This window comes from Dermochelys coriacea, chromosome 2 (assembly GCF_009764565.3).
Source record: "Dermochelys coriacea isolate rDerCor1 chromosome 2, rDerCor1.pri.v4, whole genome shotgun sequence".
Classification (NCBI taxonomy): Eukaryota; Metazoa; Chordata; order Testudines; family Dermochelyidae; genus Dermochelys; species Dermochelys coriacea.
The window spans coordinates 202,866,090-202,881,459 of NC_050069.1; the positions used below are offsets into that span (position 1 = coordinate 202,866,090).

Genomic DNA, 15,370 nt, shown 5'->3' on the forward strand with positions numbered 1-15,370 from the left:
TGTGTACACTTAAAATCCACTGTGTTGCTGCAGTGGAGCCCCTGTCTCTGGGTTGGCAGTTTAAGAGTTAACATCCTTCACCTGGAAGGGCTACAGCTGCTTGCACAGTTTGCAAAAAAATAATCAGAAGATAGTAGGAACAACTGGAGAAGAGAGGCCAGCGCTTCTTCACTCACACTATATAAAAAGAGTTCAGTGAGAGGGGAAAGAAGGTATGTAATTGGATTTACACTAACTATTGTGTTATGTGGTGTTTTCCTTAAAACCCCAGCACCTGGAGTTAAGTGATTATGTGAGAATTTCAGCTTTCGCTTAAGAAAAAAAAGAAAAGAAAAGTAGGTTTCTAATTTTGTGGTTTCAGAGAAAAGCTTGAAAATGTGACTCAAGTGCATCATGACATACGGGCTCAGAAATAAGCAGGTAAATACTCTACCCAGCCTCCCATCTATTATGGTAAAAAACTCTCCTGACATTTGAAAGTTTGGAGTTAGTAGTACATTGGGAAGAGTCTCCTAGGTCTCTCCAGGGGACTGACCCTCCTGATTTCTCTTAATTCAGAATCCTTTCAACCCTGTGGAGGCCTGTAAGAAAGAAACAGCTTGAGGATTATATTCCTTTCTATTTTCTTTTGAGAGTTTCCTACACAGTTACAACAGCTGGAGACTGGAAAGTAACCAGAAGGACTAGGCCCTTCTCTTTGACATTGGCTAAGGTAAGAACTGAGGTGGTGTCTTTGTTTGTTTGGGGGTTGGCCTTAGGAGAACAAAGAACAGTGTTGTTTTGACCTTTGCTTGCCCTGAAAGGAGGAACTTTCTGTGCTTTAGCTGGAGCACTAAACCTTTTCAAATCCCCAACCAGTTTGTGGGGAATCACCTCTTGTGGAGAAACTGAGGTACAGGCTTGATGAGATTACCTTTCCACAGTGACCTTGAAAATAAAGGCCTGTCACTTTTACTATGTTCCCTTTCTTGTGAATTCCTTTTCTGCAGTTAGAAAAGGAGTACTTGTGGCACCTTAGAGACTAACAAATTTATTAGAGCATAAGCTTTCGTGAAAGCTTATGCTCTAATAAATTTGTTAGTCTCTAAGGTGCCACAAGTACTCCTTTTCTTTTTGTGAATACAGACTAACACGGCTGCTACTCTGAAACCTGTTTTCTGCAGATGTTAGCCTTCATGGACTGAATTCTTTCTGATGTAACAGCATTAGTAAATCTGAGGTACCTACATTGAAGCATGTAAGTGAGATCAAAATCTGATCCTAAGTCTTTCTGAGGACATCCTCTGGTGGGAGTTAATTACATCATGTGCATGTATTGAGTTATCCTCAGTGGAATGCAAGTTATATACTATTGCTTCCAACTTACCAGGGAGAAATATTAAAGTGCACAGAAATAATTCTGGCATTTCTCTCTGGTGTTGTGATAGCAACCAAAGGCACCTATCGGGATCAGAGCACTGGACTTTGCTAGGTAGTGTACAAGCCTATGTAGTGTACAAGCCTACTGTCTCTGGCCTGAAGAGCTTACAATCTACTCTTAGTCAAGATGCAACAAGTGAATATAACAAACCATAGCAGGGGATTGGGGATGGTACACTAAGTCAAATTCTCCTTTTAAATATTTATCATTCCAACACATTTTGTAAAATAAAGGGGGAAATGCCAGAAGGAAAAAGCATGTATGCAGTCAGCAGGTCAAGACTGAGATTCCACTTATCGCTTAGGTAGTTATTTATGCTGTGCGAAATGGACATTACCATTCAGGTTTGGTAGCATTTTCCCCCATTGTGTATAGTTCTCACCATCAGTGTGAACAAGTCTACCAAGTTCAGGGCAGTGTAAAACTGGTCCCTTTATGCCTAAAATGTCAGTTGAGCCCTAAGCTGAAACAGCCAGTAGAAAAAAACTTATGATAACTGTTTCCAGTTAACAAGCAATACCAACAATGATCTCTTGCTAGAGATGAGCCTGAGATGCAGCCTTTCAAACACTCCACAGTCTGGTAGTATGCAAATCTGGAGCATGATTCTATTTACACTGACCAAGTTTTAAAATGGGCATAAATGAGCTTTTGTCAATTGAGCTGAAAATGGTATAAATGAGATTAGAATCAGGCTTCTGGAATTCTGAACTGGATCCATCTATAAAACAAAAGTATAAAAAGGATGAGGTGGAACAGATTTGATCTATAGCAACTCTGTCTTCAGTGGAATTACCCTAGCTATAATGCCCAGTGCTGCAAGGGGCTGGGCACCTTCACCTACCACTGATATGCATTGAAGTTGAAGGTACACAGCAACTAGCAACACCTGCCAAGTGCACCTGAGATCAGAATCTAGACCCTCCTGTGTAGGAGGATTTGAGGCCAGGTCTTCACACTCAGTTTAATTAAAAACAAAACAAACCCAGCTGTAATCCTTGCAAAAATAGGAGCAGACTAATCAAAGTGGCTTTTTAGGAAACTGACAGCCTGTGAGGCAGAAAAGCTATCATGGGTAAATGGATGTGGATCACGAGATGGTCAAAGACTGTTACAGCTGATAAGTAATGACAAGAAAACTGTTCTGCAAGCACTTTCTTTTTAAACTATCTGACGTGTTGAGGCTGGTTGCAAAACCTCAGCTGGCATGTTGTCTAATTGCTTGGTCTCTTTATACTGACCATAGCACCTGCTTGTTACCAAGGAGAGATGTTGTAGCTAATGCTGCAAACCATCTAAAGAGTGAAATCCACACATACTTAGATGGGGAAAATCATGTGGAAGAAACAGGTTTTATTACTATTGACTTCTTTAAACCAGAAAACTCTAACTAAACAGGTCTCTCGCTGGCAAAAAAAAAAAAAAATCTACTCTGAGCAAAAGTAGTGTTTAACCAATCTCTAACAAGCATGTTATGGGTTTTATAAAGGATTTCACAGGATACTAATCCTCATGTTTCAGAGCATAAGTAATGTGGGGGGTTAGAAAGAATTCCCTTTCCCCGTTATCTAGCTTCAGTGAGATTCTGTTTGTTGCTTTTTGTCTGAGGCATCAAGTAAAAACCACTCTGAGGCATGTTGCAGGTGTAAGTGGATCAATGATCTACTTTGACTTGGCAACTGCTATGTTCTTCAGTTTCACAGGATTATAAGATTATGGCCTGTCCCATATGTGCAAAGCTGAGAACCAAGGCAATCTTTGTGCTGATGCATTAGAGCTACTGTTAGCACGAGCTTCTCCAAAGTGGGTGGTGGAGTGGGGCATGCCTCCCCAGGTGTCTGGGCACAAAGGGTAGCAGACACTCTATTCTGTTGGAAGGTGCTACCGTCCTTGGAGCTCCATAAGGCACTATATATAAGCCAGGCACAATGCCTCCTGTAAATCATCCTGGGGCAATGTACCTCTCAGCTATATCTATATGACCCAATCCAACCCTTACTGAAGTGGAATATAATGTGATAATAGGCACCAAAGAAAAAGACCACATATTGTTAGACACTGATAAGAGGAATGATTGCAGAACTGAGATTACCCAAAAAGGGAATGTCATTGTTTGCTTTCTTGAAAGAGATTGTAAAAGGTGTATAAGGAAATGGCTGTAAACACAAAGCAGTCTTGGGATTTGCAACAGAACGGTTACAGCCCAAATTAAAATGCTGCTAAAAAAGCATACTGAACAGATCCTCCACACTGTACTGTGTTACTTTCCTTATCTGATGATGATATACCCTATGGAGACTTTAACTACTATGTGGAGTTTTCAAAATAATTCAGGTAATTAATCAAGTACACTCGAGGCATAGATCTCTCTCTCTCTCTCTTCCCCTCTCCCTTTTCACTCTCTTCATTCTGAAGATCTCTGCATGCATAATGCAGCAACAGAAAAGTAGACAAATGAATAGTATGAATCTGATACAAATGACTGGTTTTTGTGTATTGCAGTTGCCAAAACCCCAGCAAAGAAAAAACCCACAATCCTATAATTAATCCCACATAAACTGTTGTTGCCCTGGAGTATGGAAAGAAAACTACAGATTAGGTAATTATAGTTTACAACTTTGCAAATCAGTGCAGTTAGGGAGCCCAATTTTCAAATTGCCTACAAAAGACATCAAAATCTCATATGTACACTCAGATCAGCTTAGTTTAGTGATTCGTGTGCCTAGATGTTGATTTAAAGTCTAAAATATTGGATTTGGACAGCCTATTTAGGCATTTCTTTAAAGAAAACTGTACCCATTGTAAATACCTGTACTATAATTCAGAATGAGAAGCATTTGAAATTTAATGGTCAGATCTTGAATGTCTCAATTTTGTTTCTACTCTAGATATTGTATTAAATGTTGGGTCTATATCTTTCCCAAATATATTACTTCAAAAATGCTCTGAATGTGTAGTAAGTACAATTACAATCTGAATGGCTGCTCTTTGGATGTTTATTTATATAGCATCCAAAGTGAGTTAGGAACATTAAAGACAACTAAAATGACAAGGTCCTTGCCCTAAGGAGCTTACACTCTAAATAGGCAAGTGTGATGGGAGTTTTCCATCCTACACAAGGCCTGGAGGGATTAAGATGACTAAATTGGCCAATTAACTGCCCAGGCTGCACCTGGAGAAGGAGACAGGGAGCAGGGATTTAAGTAGAACAGGCTCTACCGGATAGAAACCAGGAGGGGGGGCCTGCAGGAGCTTAGAGCAGAAGGGGACTGTAGGGAGGTAGTCTGTAGTCATTCCCTGGGAGAAGAGGTGTATCTGGTCTACTAGAGATAAGAAGCCCACAGTCAATCCCTGGGATGGGGTGTGTGTGGCTTGGCAAGCCCAGAGAGGAGAGAGAGCCAGAGAGGTTGGCAAGGCTCAGGGAAAGGCAGCGAGGCATGGGGTAGATCAAACCTTGACAGCTGATGAGGAGGCTCCTGAGCTGGGACCCAGAGTAGAGGGTCAGCCTGGGTCTCCTTACCAGCTGCTGACAAAGTGACATTGGCATGGCAGTGAGCAGGAAGACTGCCTGAGCCCATTGTCAAGAGGCACTTTGATATCCCAGAAGTGGTGGACATGTATGGTGACCTGTCTGGAGGGCTGAGTCATTAAGAAGAGGCTGTGGCTCTTGGAGTGAGAGGGGTCTGCGGAGTGAGAGGATGATGGGAGAGAGACTGCTGGAGGAGGGTGCAACACCTTGCTAGACCTAATCCCCAGGACGGCTAGGAAGAAGTGCCACCAGCTATGAGTGGGACCACAAGAAACAGACAAGGCATGGGGAAACAACAAAGGTAAGTGATTGTGGAGCTCTGATTGTTAGCAGATGTCCTGTTAGTTCCATTTTTTTCCCATTGTTCTTTTCATTGACGGGCTCCATTTGGGTGGGTCAGGATTAAGAGGCTTTGAGAGATTTAAAAAAAAAAAAGAGTATCTATCTAAGACTAGGGGAATCAAATATAGCCCCAGAGGGTGGAGTATGGGGTGTGAATTGCAGTGTGGATTGAAGTGCTGTGCTGAAACTACCCTGTGTAGTCCTTGCTAGCGTGAACTAAAAGGTACCTCTTTCAAACTGAGAGGGGAAGGGGACAGCAGCAAAATAAGAGTGAACTAGGTACCTTTTAATTCTTCCTTGAGTTTCTGTACATGTGGCTCCCACTTATGGTGTGCAGCAGCAGCCCCTGCACAGGCATTTGGAAGTGCAAATAGCCCTGTCCACTACAGGTGGCACATGCTGCCTACTTGCCCACGTGTGCTACTTTAGTTAGTAGAGTTTGTTGCCGTTGCACCTTATCGGCCTTTAATGTAGTTATTAGACTAGGGAGGTAATGCCAACCTCTGCGTCTCCTGGAAGGCACCTCTCCTCCCTCAGGAGCTTTAAAGATGGTCCTGCTGGAGCAGTCAGATATGGCTTACGGATCATTCAGCCAAACCTGCAATCAGGCTGTAGTTCCCTTCCCTAGTACCAAGAAAGAGAGGCAGAGTGACAGGTACCCAGGGAGCCACTCAAGGCCTTATCAAGGAAGAAGGCAGCACCAGAGGATCCACTTGCCTCAACAGTCCCAAGCTCGAAGAGCTCTAAGACAGATTCTTCATGGGTTTCCTTGGTGCTGCAGCAGCACTCACAGCCCACCATGGCAAGAGCAGAAGCTACAGGATCAGGGTACTAGTATGCTAACTCCTCAATACTGACTCAGTGCCTACAATAGTGTCAGCCTCCGTACCACAGGGGGCTATCTTCTTCAGGCAAGAAGTATCTGTCAGTGATGGTACCAGGCTCCTCCTCCTTTTCATGGTGGTACCAGAGATCCCTTTGACTGTCACTTTCAGAGACACTGATGACATCAGAATAACTCCTGCATTAGGCTCCCCTTTGTTGAAATATTCCCCTTTTTCAGCTGGAATAAAGACTCTACTGGGACAGTCCAGGATAGCTGTCATGAAGATATCGCTGCATTCTGGGAGTCAGTCATGCTTAATTGTTTACTCCTCAAAAATCTAGCAGTGCCTGCAAATGCAGCTCCCTAGTCTGAGGACTCATCATAGGCAATATCTTTCCAAGCACCTAGCAGAGACCATTCACCAGAGCTTCGCTCACCTCATCCGCTCAAGATAAGGGTTATGATGAGAATTTATCTTGAGGACTCTACCTTTAGACCCCCATCACATTAATCCGCTTTCATTCCCAGCGGACAACCTCCTTGGGCCCATATGCCCTTTGTGTATAGATTGCAACCATGGCTTTATTGGTCTTATCACTTATTGGCCACTACATCATTATTCAGCCACCCAGGAACCTCCTTGGGTAATCCATCAAAACCTTATTTCTCTTCCAGTACCTCAACGAATTACAGAATTGCAACTCTCTTTGAGGAAGAGGATGGATATGTTCCGGATACCCCTTCACCTAGACCTCTCTGCTCCTACTCAGGATAAAACCTCAATGACTTCTTGGGGGATGATTTTAAGACTTAAAAACTCTTGGAGAGAATAGCAGATGTCCTAGAACTTCCTTTGGCACTGATTCAGTAGAAGACAAAGTTATTTGTTATCTTACTACCATGCTCAGAACAAAATAGCTCTTCCAATTAATAAAGAAATTCTTGATCCTGCTGAGGAATTATGGGCTATCCTATCGCACAAACTTTGAAAAGGGCTGAATAAAAAGATCAAGTCCCTCCTCAAGGATTTGAATATTTTTTTTTTATTCACACTCACCACTGTCATCACTTGTAGTCACAGCAATAAATGAAAGAGCCAAACAAGTCAACAAATCTGTCAAGTTGTTTGTGTGGTTTTTTTTTTTTTTTAAAAAAAAAACCTTTTTGGTCAGGTTTATTCTCTGTCTGTTCAGAACAGTATAGTGAACTACTAAACTATGTTGGCTAGATATACATTGACACAGTAGGACAAGATCATTCAGAAAATCTTCTAGACTCTTCATAGTAGATGGTAGTTCATTGGTCTATCAATCTCCTCTCAGATTATCCAAATGTATCAAGATTTCTTACATCATGAATAAGTAATAGCTACTTCGCTGAGTGACTGCTCATTCTATTAGGACTCAAGCTATCCCAGCAGCATGTTTCAGTAGAGTTACAGTCATTGAAATTAGGAGAGCAGTGACATGGTCTCAGTACGCACATTTACCAACCATTACTCTGTATTATCAGCATCTAGAGCAGATGCTCAATTTGGAAGAGCAGTTCTGCAGTACATTCTAGAAGAACAGTTGCCATGAGGTGAGTAAATGTTGCTTTGTGCTGTAATAAATGAAGGGTGGGGTAGCCCCCTTTCATGGACACCCAGCCAGGCAGTTAGCTATAAAGTCCCTCTTGGTGGTTGCTTGCTTTACCTGTTAAGAGTTTAAAAAATCCCCCAGGTAAAGAAAAGGGAGTGGGCACCTGTCCAAAAGAGCCAATGGGAACTTTTTAAAATAGGGGGGGAAAAAGCTTTCCCTCTCTCTCTGGGCTGAAGAAACGGGAGCAGCTGGAGCGCTGTGTAAAGTTTGGACTAGGTATAAAAGTTCATCATCCATACCTAGAAGGATTCATTGGGACAGGGAATGTTAGATGCAATTAGGCTTATTTCATTTATTTTCTGTAAGGCTTGTGGACTCCTCTGTGCTAACCCCAGATTCTTTTGTTTGCTTGTAACCTTTAAGCTGAACCCCCAAGAAAGCTATTTGGGGTGCTTAATTTTTGGAATTGCTCTTTTAAAATTGAGCAAAAGCCTAGGTTTCAGATGTATTTTCTTTTTTTGGTTTAATAAAATTTACCTTTAAGTTTTGTCTTAAAAGGTCTGCGCATATGGCTTTTCAATTTAGCTGGTGGCAACAGCTGGGTTTTCCCTTTTGTTTTTCCTCTTTCTCAGCTTCCCCAAGGGAGGAGTGGAAAAGCCGAGGGGCCTCAGGGAAAACTTCCCAAGTGAATTTTTCTAGGATTTCCAAGAGGCAGTTTTTTCACTTGGGTAGTAGCAGCGTTTACCAAACCAAGGTCAGAGAAAAGCTGTAACCTTGGGGGTTTAATACAAGCATGGAGTGGCCAGTATTTATTTATTTATTTTTAAATCCTTGCAGAAGGTGAGGGTACTCGAAGTGCCACAGTGAGGAATCAGCCTTGACACATGCTGACTGAGTCTGCATGGGGGAATTACAGCGCAAGACTTCAGTGATGTGAGTTGCAGCGCACATTAAAGTCCACACTGTGGAGCTGTGTAGACAAGCTCTTTGTTTTGCATATTTTGTGTTCATTTACACCTCTACCACCTGTGTCTAGAGAAACTGACCTGATGCAGCTCTGAATTGCCCTCTATAGACAGAAGTATTCAGAAGTATTGCCTAACTGAAAAATTTCTGGTATTCACACTAATCACTGGAAAAGGTAGGTTTAGTCAAATATTTGTTCCTTATTTGGAAAGAAGCAGGATAATGTATTCATATCTTTCTATTATGAGTAACTAGGGAAGAAGTTAAAGAGCACCCAACACTATATAAATTGGCTGAGGAGCAATCTGAATAATTTACTTGAAACACTGGGGAAGTTCCAGAGGACTGGAAAAAAGCTAATGCTGTATAAATAGCTAAAGGCTGAATGGGATGACCTGGTAAACTAAAGGCAAATTAGCCTGTCGTAGCTTTCTGGTTTAAAAAAAAAAAACAAACATTGAAAAGCTGATATGGGATGCAATTAGTAAATAATTAAGACAGTTTTGTGGAAAATAAGTCTTGTCAAGCAAACTTGTTTTTTGTTGATAAAGAAACTGACATACTTCGACTTCTGTACATAATTTGTTTTAGTCCCCCCCTGATTTTTTTTGATTAGTACTTTTTTTTTAAAGGAATAAAAACTGATTGACAATTGTTTTTAAAGTATTCATAAATCATCCCCCTCTGGAGGAGTTTGTAGCGGGGAGCAGCAGTAACCTGTTCTTGGCCCAATGCTATTTAATATCTTCATCCATGGTCCTGAAGAAAATACAAAATCACTTTTAGTAAAACCTGCTTACATTACAAATTGTGGTAAATGATGATAGGGAAAGGAATCATACAGGGCAACCTGGATCACTTGGTGAGTTAGCTCAGTTGAACAAGTGCTTTAATATGGCCAAATACAAGGTCCTACATCTAGTAACAAAGCATGTAGGCTGTGCTTACAAGATGTATACTGGACTGCAATGACACTGAAAAGGACTAGGGGTCATGTATAACCAGATGAATACAAGCTCCTATTGTGATGCTATAGCTAAGTATCTGAACATGATGCTCAGATTAAACAGGAGACTATCAAGTAGAAGTAGGAAGATGGTCATTGTGTATGCATGTGTCATTAGGGGGACTGTTACTAGAATGTATCTAGTTCTGGTGCCAAACTTTCAAACGGATGTTGAAAAGCTCAGAAAAGACCTACAACAATGATTTTGGGTCTGGGAAAACATGCCCCTATGGTGAGAGGCTTAAGAAGTTCAATCTACTTTATCCAAGAGTAGGTTAAGAGGTAAATTAATCATCTACAAGTGTCTAACTGGGGAATAGGTTTCTGATATTAGATGTCTTAGAATCCATCTGGGACCATGTCTACAATAAATGGTCAGTATAATTGACATTGCTCAGGAGTGTGGATTATTCACACCCCTGAGTGATGTAAATTATATCTACCTAAGCGTCAGTGTAGACAGTGCTTCTCTCACCAACATAAATACTGCCTCTCACTGGGGCAGGAGTTAAGATGACAGGAGAGCTCTCTACATTGGCTTAACATGTCTCTACCACAAGTGCTATAGCATTGCAGCTGCACTGCTGTAAGTGCAGATGTAGCCTTAAGGTTTTATACTGCCCACCCATCACGGTAGTCTCTGGTTGCTTCCTTTTGTGTTTCCAGTATACACACAAAAGTTAGATAAAACAAATACTCATGCTGGAAAGTTGCAATGTAACAGTACTTCATTTTTTTTTTTTAGAATTCAGAATGGTAACCACACACAAGAACCCCAAAACAGAGGGAGACCAAGCAGTTACCTCTTAAAACAGAGGCACAACTCACCCCACCTTATACCAGGTTGCCTTGCTGTAGACTGACAGCTGCTAGGTGCAGATCACAGTTCCCAACAGAGCCCCCTAGAGTGCAAGCTGAACCAGGAAATCCCCCCCCCCCCAAGCATTTAAAATCAGCAAGCTTACAATTGTAATACAGTTCAGTGCACCACAGCTTCCATGTGAATTAGCAGCAATAGAAGTGGAATTTTTTCTCCATTTTTGGACTCAAAACTCTGGGGCAGTGTGTGTTGGGGATTAAAGGGAGGGGACTGGTAGGACAAAAAGGGCATAAGATCAATGATGAAAGCAGAAGCTAGACAAATTTAGACTAGAAATAAAGTACAAATTTTTGTGTGTGTAATTAACCATTTGAACAACTTACCTAGAGTCTTCCATCAATTGAAGTCTTTTAAAATCAAGACTGGATATCTTTCTAAAAAATACAATACAGAAATTATGGGCTGGTTGCAGGGTCTACAGGGATAGCGTTTTTTTTTTTTTTTTGGCCTGTATTTTGCAGGAACACAGACTACATGATCATAAGGGTCCCTTTTGACCTTAAAAAAAAAAATATGAACCACTGTCTAGCCCTGTGGGGACTTCTAGCTACTAATTGAGCTTTTGGGATGTCTGCTCCTATTTCAGAAGCCAGATGCTGTCTTTCATCACCATAGGTGGTGGTAATCTACTGTCACAGTGCAGGACTCAACCTTGCAGTGCCTCCTGCTGGTCTCTCAGGGAATTAGCTCTTCCAGCCTCCAGAGCACTCTCTTCAGGCCAGTATCTCGCTACAGGGCAATTGACAGCCTCCAGCGGGCTCCACTACAATCCATGTTCGACTCAAAAGGTCATCAGGGAGTCGCAGAACTTACAGGCCTGCCGGTAGGCTGGGAGCCCCTGCCTCCCGGTCCCTCTCCCCTCCCCCAAAAGGCCCTTCGCGGCCCGGAGGACACGATGGAAGTCCCCCAGCATTGGAGGCGAGCTGCACCTTGCCCTGTGAGCCACGAATGTCCAGCAGGAAATGGCGCAGCTCTTTCCTCAGTGCAGAGGGGGACGCGGCAGCCAACCCGCTGCCGTCCTCTGGTGAGGCCCCTAAAAGATCTTCGTGGTCTGCGGAGACAGGCAAGCATGGAGCAGAACCCCGGCTCGGTTGCGCCGGGCAGCCTGTCCCCTTTCCCAGCACAGGAGGGGGGAGCGGAGTGAACAGTGCAGCCCCCATGATGCTGGGAAGAGAAGACATGAAAACCGCCCCCTGAGAATTGTCGTTAGACAAAGGAAACGAGACAACCTTGGGGGTGGCAATAACATGGGCAGTGGAGGGGAAAGGGGCGAGCAACTCATTGGGGACGGAAATAGGATCAGGGGTGGGGGTGGGACCAGGGACATGGACAGAAGAAGAGGCAGGATCAGGGAGGAGGGCCAACATTGGGACCGGGGCAGGAAAGGGGCCAGGAACGGGGACACTGACGGATTCATGGTCCCCGACAGCTGGGCTATCGGAGTGCAGCTCCTCTCGGCTGGGATTGGGGGACAAATGAACTGGGGCTAGAGAGGGGCCTTCGCTGATGCCAGGCACGGGAGCTGTGAAAGCAAAGCTCCCTCCCATCTGTGCTTCAAGCCATCCAGTGGAGCGTGGGTCCGCTGCTCTATCATGGCATTTATCTATCTGCCACGCATCCTTCTCCGCCGGAGAACTGGCAGGATTTGGAGGCCACGGTGGGTGAGCGGCTCTGGAGATGGACAGAACTGTTCCAGTGTCTCTCCTTGCAAGGGAGGGCACTGGTGTTGAACCAATTGGTCCTGTCCATGCTCTGGTACCGACTCAACACCCTGAGCCCGGCCCTGAGGATCCTGGCCAGGCTCCAGAGGATGGCTCTGGAGTTCTTCTGACTGGAGCCACACTGGGTCTCTGCAGGGGCTCCGAGTCTTCCCCTGGAGGAGAGAGGACAGAGCCTGGTTTGCTTGCGCAGCCAGGTCCATGTCCTCTGCCTCCAGGCCCTGCAGATGCTCCTTTACAGTGCAGGTAGTCCGGCATGGAGCACGTTGACGCACGCCTTCCTCCGCCACCTCCGAGGGCTTCGATGTGATCGGTAGCTCTTTTTTCTCCATCCAAGAGCCTTCCGCGAGACCTCTCTGAGCTGCCGGTCTTCTACCAGGATCTCCTCCAGACCTGGAAGCTTTTTTCAGCGACCAGGTCATTTGTGGTCACCAAGTGAGCGGACCACCTCGCAGAGCCCCTACTACACAACCTCGATTTCTGTGTGCAAGTGGCAGTCTCCTTCGGTGTGTCGGAGGTTGATCCTGGCAGAAGGCCCACTGGAGACTTTCTGGACTACGATAGGGGGGATTGGGTGGAGCACCACGCGCTCGGACGACGCATGGGGCTTTTCACCCTTCCGACCCCTAGGCACGTACTCCAGGAGGTGAAGGCCGCCTTGTCAGCCGATTCTCTCGCTTTCCTGCGGCAAGCCCTGTGAGAGGGCGTTCCCCGCTCACCCCTGGCCCTCTGGACGTTCTTCTCGGGCCCCTCTTCTGCAAGCCCCCCCGGCCTCCCTGCTCCCACACTCCGAGCCGGCTGCGTACCCTGCAGCCGGTCCACTTTCGAACTGTGCCCAGAAACCATCTGTACATGCTCGTGCTCCATAGATGGCATTTCTTCACCCTCGTGTCCCACCCCGACACCAAATGGCAGGACTATCTTCCACCTAGAGAGGGTGAGGAGCCCCGGTGGGCCAGCCTTTATTCCACCTTGGTCCCACAGCCTGCTGGGGACATTAGTTGGCAGCTCCTTCATGGAGCCATGAGCACAGGTGTGCACCTGGCTCGGTTCACCCCTACATCTGAGACCTGCCCCTTTTGCAGGGTGAGGGAGAACCTGGCGCACGCCTATCTTTAATGCACCAGGTTGCAGCCCCTATTCCAGCTTCTCCAGAACCTCTTATTGAGGTTCTGGCTGCACTTCTCCTCACACTTGTTCCTCTTCTCACACCCTATCCGTGGCCCCACGAAGTCGCGAGACCTCCTCGTCAACCTCCTCCTGGCTCTGGCCAAAATTTCCATCATAATACCAGGAGGAGGATGTTGGACGAGGGGGTGCTCTGTGACTGCGTGGCCTATTTCCGTTCCTCCCTAGTGTCATGTATCCGGGCAGAGTTCCACTAGGCAGCGTCCGCTGGCTCCCTCGACAGCTTTGAGGAGCAGTGAGTGCTGTCTGGGGTTCTCTGCTTGGTGTCCTCATCCGGTATCCTCATTTTGAACCTTTTGATCTTCACTCCACTCCCTGTTTTTTTCATTAGTTGTCCCCCGTAATCAGTTGGTCCCTGGGTCCAGTGGTCCCTTCTGCTAGGCTGGGGGAAGGGCCTTTAGCAGTGAGTGGGCTTGCACCCACCCACTTCCCGGGTTTCCAATATGACCCCACTACACAACACAGGTCTGCAATAACCTGTAGGTTTACAAGGATGATAGCCTCTTGGGAGAAAATCCACATGATGGTATTAGAACCTAGAACTATACTCCTAGTGACTGACTATGTGCTAGTAGTTGATCAGCCTTAGAGAGCCTTATAGTGATACCAGCATATACAGGGTTTAGTTAAAAATGGACAGATGGAAGACCCTCTAGCAGGCCATCATGAGGAAAATTCCATTATTCCAGGTTCTAATGCTACTTCAGGATTGTGTGCAGAAGGAGCTGATAGTGACATGCCACTTTGTCACTGCCATTATGAAGGGCTACTAACACGTCCTCTGAGCTGATTTCAGTGCTATTCAAGTGGCATGCTAACACTTTTTTAGTACATGATCATCAGTTCATTTTGGATGCATCTCCTTACAGTCCTGCCATACCAAGTAGTTGTGAAGGGGTTTTTTTTAAATATTTGGTCAAAGTATCTTAATCCAGACAAAAAAGCCACACAGAGTTGGATTTCAGCATTTTATGATCATTGTATTCTGTGTCCATAAGGTGCTTTCCATTAAACGGTCAATTTAATAATTCTGAGCCTAACTCTGCTGTAGCTGAAATGCAGCTCTGCTGCAGACTTGCTGTCTGATCTTTGGCTAAATCATTTTAGCCCTCTAGGCCTCTGCTTATCCTTCCAATCTTTATCTGTTTTTGTGTCACTTTAAACTAAAAGCTTTTGGGGTCAGGCTCTGTCTCTTGCTATGTTTGAACAGTGCCTAGCACATGGGTCCCTGATTTTGCTGGTAGCCTCTAGACACCACAATAATATAAATAATAATTTAGCAAAACTCCCATAGAGTTCAACGGGTGAGATCTTACAGGGGGTAAACTTGCACTTTTCAATAGGCACACTGCATTACAGAAAGTTAACAGCAATTACTCTAACGCAGGGATTCTCAAACTTCATTGCACTGCAACCCCCTTCTGACAACAAAAATTACTTCACAATCCCAGTAGGGGGGAACCAAAGCCTGAGCCCCACTGACTCGTGAGGGGGCCAAAGTCCGAGCCTCACTGCTCTGGGCAGGGGGGCCAAAGCTGAAGCTCAAAGGTTGCAGGCCCCCTGCCTAGGGCTGAAGCACGAGCCCCATTGCCAAGGGCTGAAGACCTCAGGCTTTGGCTTCAGCCCTAGGCCGTGGGGCTCAGACTTTGGCCCTGGGCCCCAGGAAGTCTAAGCCAGCCCTGGCAATGCCATTCAAAGGGGGTCGCAACCCGCTTTGGGGTCCTGACCCACAGTTTGAAAACTGCTGCTCTAACCCTTACTTTAAATCAAACAATAACACTTTAGTTAATCAAGCACACATTAATCAATGTGAAATGTGCTGCCGTGACATTGCTGGAGATTATTTATCAAAATTACATATTTAAAGGTTATTTCTAACTTGTGCATGGGAAAAAATCACTTGCAAACACTGTCG

General features: G+C 44.9%; 1 long non-coding RNA gene across 3 annotated transcripts; it reads left to right on the forward strand.

The window, feature by feature from the left end:
* The first annotated feature begins 569 nt into the window (after positions 1-569).
* On the forward strand, positions 570-8,667 carry LOC119852062. Of its 3 annotated transcripts, none has more exons than XR_005291511.2 (4): positions 570-712; positions 3,923-4,019; positions 5,025-5,250; positions 8,535-8,667. It is a non-coding gene; the product is annotated as an uncharacterized LOC119852062 (long non-coding RNA). The 3 variants fall into 3 exon arrangements; XR_005291510.2 differs by lacking the exon at positions 8,535-8,667 and adding an exon at positions 6,793-7,131; XR_005291512.2 differs by lacking the exon at positions 8,535-8,667 and adding an exon at positions 6,793-7,131 and having other exon boundaries at positions 5,028-5,250.
* Positions 8,668-15,370: the final 6,703 nt, after the last annotated feature.